The following is a 4,281-nucleotide window of genomic DNA, read 5'->3' as shown; positions in this document are numbered from 1 at the left end:
GGCATTGTTTTTATATCGTGGCATCGTTAATAATGTCGTAAGCGCCATCGACAATAAGGTCCCTTTTCATAGATAACATCACTTTTTGTTGAGTTGTGTAGAAAGGTGTTATATGCATAGGTTTGACGGGTGCAAGTTGTGTGGTGTTTAAAAAGTGCGAGAACAAGTCAAACTTACTATAAGTCGATGTCGATTAAATTATGACGCAAGATAGCTCTATGGACAGCACCTTTAGGTATATCATTCTTAAATATATATTATAATCAGTTTAATAATAATAAGAATTTGGTCAATTTGGCTAAAATTTCATTTTTGGTTGTAACGTAGACATTTTCTTAGATTTTAAATTAATATTTTTGGGTTGAATTCCTTTTCTTATTTCAACGATTTTAACAATATCCCAAACTAACTCGATTGATTGCACTTCTTTGCATAATCTGTTGCATTCAGATGCACCTTTTGATGCTTATCTGTTGTCGGGGTTGTCATATGAGTAAAAATAATTAAAACTTGAGATATTTATGTTGTCACTCCAGGAAAACTTTGTATGATTTAGGTATGATTTTTATAGATAGAAAATAAGTTTGATGTAAAACAAAACATATAAATTACAGACTTACAAAGTGGCTCTGAAATGAAACCTTATTAGATTTAATGATAAAAATATATTTCTTAGGCTCATGAGTGAATTTGTCTAAATAATCAGTTCAGAATTTTCGAAGAATTTGTGTCTTCAGGGGATTGGCACCCTACTTTTGTTTTTTTGCCTTTTGTTCTCAACATATGAGAAGGTCATTCTGAGGTGACATGCACTTTTGATGTGTGGACCCCTCCGGGGACGCACGCTCGCATGAGCCCTATTTTGTGATAAGACCACACATTCCACATGGTGGTCAAAATGGTGGAAGCAGTTCGAGTCCTTCGGTGTGTTCCACTGAGTAAGTATAAATGGAATTTAGTTGTGATCAATTCCACAATGGCGCGAAACATTGTGGGTTTGTTCTTAACCAAGTTTTGGTTCTTTACAGAGTTGACTCCTGCTCGAGGGAAGGGAGCGCTCCGCCAGAAGTCCTAACAGCTTCCAGTGCGGTGAGCTAAATTTCGAATTGTTTCATTTTTTCTCTAGCGGCCATAAAGGGCATCGGCTAATATTTCCTTTTCTCGCTTTGCAGGAGCCGGGATGTTTCTAGATGTTTCTAGAAGCTTTTGATGTTTCTAGAAGTTTCAAGATGTTTCGAATTTGAAGTTTTAAAATGATGCTGTGGGATCTGTCCCACGTCATCTGCACTGGCCGGCTCCAACCAGGTTAGCAGTCAGCTTCCCGGGGATAGGCGAGGTCACTCCCCGCCGCTCCAGGTCCGGTAGCAGTTTTTGAGGTCGGTCTGATGCATCTTTAATTTTTAAATTGCGTCTGCGCTCGGCTACAAATTTAAAATGTGATTTAGAGCAATAGTTATTTTAATTTAAAGTTTTGAAAGTTCTGGTGCATAAAACTTAGGTATTTCGAAATTTAGTCTTTAGTAATTAATTAATTGGTGTAAACCTTATGACATGAACCTGTGAAGCGACCCAGCTATACCACTGAGCTTTTACACTATAACTTTAGGTTAATAAAGTTTGTTAGATTTAAATTTGTTTAATTGTTTCTCCTCCTAGCTTTCCTACAGCAAGGTTTCCATTTAGTTTATTTTATTTAATTTTATTTTGTTAACATGGCTGTTTTTATTTTTGACAAGCCGGAGCTTTTCAATCATTTATTTTACCCCCTTTCAAAACAGCCGTGTTACATGGTATTGACTGTAGTTTTATTTCCACATTTGTACGGAACCCTCGGTGGGCGAGTCCGACTCGCACATGTCCGGTTTTTATTTATTTATTATTTATAATATGAAAGTATACGATGTGTCATGAATGCACTACATATGGTTCCCAGATTTTCAGATAATATTTCCTCAATAAATATTCTCCCGTTAGAAATGACATAAGTATGCGAATGCATTCATAATATATCATTCGTCGTAACACACTCAAACTAATATACAAATCTGACACTTATTCCCGAGACGTAAGAAACGTTTTTCCATACGCGACTTTACTAAGATAAGTCATTTGATATTTGCAAAGTATTTTCGCATACAGTCGCGAATAAATGTGCTAAACGGCAGCGAGCATGCGTTTGTTATAATTCACACTTCTACTCTAAATGTCGAACATGTGGGCATCTCTTTCATTCACGTAGAATAAGACAGAGATGCTAATTAGGATCTATGAAGACCGACATTCGGTTAGTATGTTTGATGTTTCTATTACTTGTGTTCTAGTTTTCTTTGTCAGGAAATACCTATGATTCATAGAGATGCGGTTTCTATTCCATATAAGAAGACGTGGGAAGTGAAACTAAAGAAGTTATTGGTTCTAAGTTGATTTACAAACTCAGATATGCTAATTACTATCTCTTAAAATAGTTACGGATCCAAACACCTATTATATGTCACACATACATACGTAAAATAATTATAAAAGATGCCACGCGTACTACAATACATAGGTACTTACATCTTGTATAGGCATGAATCACATAAAACGTAACTGTCAGGGCCATTCTAAATTTAAATTGTTCATAATGAAGCCAACCGATCATTTCATGAAAATGATTGCCGCATCATAATAGTACATTACTACAGAGGCCGGGACGAAAGGGGTTGCCGGCCGAAGACATATAGACGGCCGAGCGAAGCGAGGCCGGTTAGGTCTGAGCGCGGGCAACCCCATTTCCCGCCGAGGTATGTATAGTGCTTTTCTCAAACATGCAATGAAATAAATAAAATAAAAAATCCACGAAACCCTAGTTTTATTTATAGAAAAAACTAAAAGTAAACTACACCCAAAATATAACCAACACGTACCTATATCATTATCACGCGTATGTTTTACACGAGTCGTGTATTTTTACTACCCGTATATTTTCAAGTATCTTTGATTTTTTCGCCTTGTATCCGTCTGACTGTCGTTTTTGTCACAAAGGTTTACATAGTCTTTCATGTTGATATCATGTTTCACATACAATATCGTTGCTTTATGTATGGAGTAAATAAGTATAATTTCCACAGTGTTGACGAATTTGTAGTTACATTCATTTAAAATATGCCACAAGACTGTTTCTAATAAACTGTAAGCCATTTTTCTTAGTTTCTCAAATAATAAAATTGCCATAAGCAACCATATACATACTTCGTCTTTGACTTAGTGGCAGAGGCAGCAAGTTATTTAAAATCAATTCTGCTTACGCTGCCAATTCCAACACCTACGATTACAATTAATATTAATTTCATTATTTCGTCGGAACTCATATTAAAGTTAAAAAATCAACAACGCACCATAAATCCAATAAAACAGAATGAATATTTTTCAACTTTACCTCCATAACAATTAAAAAAAAAACACTACGCGTGTTTGAGTAGACCTTTTTACCGCTAACGTTTAGATGAAATATTTTAAATGTTTTTATTTGTGTAGTTAAATTTATAATTTAAAATTATAGAATGTATTATTTATTAAGTTCATGTTGATTTTATACAAATAAAACTTAAAAAAGAGGACTTTGCCGGCCTAGGCCTGCAAGATGTGTATGAAATTCCATTAAGGACCTTTTGTCCTAGCCGCACCTGAAACGTCATACTTCGCAGCCTATTATAAGGAACATAACATCAATATTTCATTGCATGTTTGAGAAAAATTATTATTTCTAAATCTGGCCACTATCCATAGGCACCATGCAAGTAAATTAAATTGCCACACATAAACAGAACTCAAACAATATGTGTGTAACGACCGCTTGCGCGATGTACTAGTAGAAATCGCTTTTTTCATATCAGCGCCATCTCCCGGACGACTTCGTAAACAACGTTACGCGGCACAATCCTTGAACTGAATCTTTCAATCCACGTGTTGTTCTACGGGACACCTCGAAATTATCCGTCACAGCGGGTGTCGGGTGTCGCGAGACTGGGAAAGTGTCAGAAATGTCGATCTAGGACTCTAGACTGTCTGACAGGAAATATGACATGAATCCGATACGGGGAAGTTTGATTTGTTGATTTTGATCCATCCAGCCCATTTCGGCTATGGAGACAACTTCGACTCCTAGTTTGCTCACTGACATTAAAATTTAATGATTAACATTTGGCATACTTTTCGTTTTCATATCTATTTTATAGTTCGTTTTTTTTAGCATTAGAAATAAGGTAAACAATCTTGATGTGTCATTTAATTGAAAAACAC

The 4,281-nt window shown here is 35.7% G+C and overlaps 1 long non-coding RNA gene across 1 annotated transcript; it reads left to right on the top strand.

Moving 5' to 3' along the window:
• Positions 1 to 324: 324 nt before the first annotated feature.
• LOC134675546 (uncharacterized) lies at positions 325 to 1,631 on the top strand. Its single transcript, XR_010099766.1, has 2 exons — positions 325 to 938; positions 1,029 to 1,631. It is a non-coding gene; the product is annotated as an uncharacterized LOC134675546 (long non-coding RNA).
• The last annotated feature ends 2,650 nt before the right edge of the window (positions 1,632 to 4,281 follow it).

Source organism: Cydia fagiglandana, chromosome 22, assembly GCF_963556715.1.
Source record: "Cydia fagiglandana chromosome 22, ilCydFagi1.1, whole genome shotgun sequence".
NCBI lineage: Eukaryota > Metazoa > Arthropoda > Insecta > Lepidoptera > Tortricidae > Cydia > Cydia fagiglandana.
This window is presented reverse-complemented; position numbering and strand designations above follow the sequence as displayed.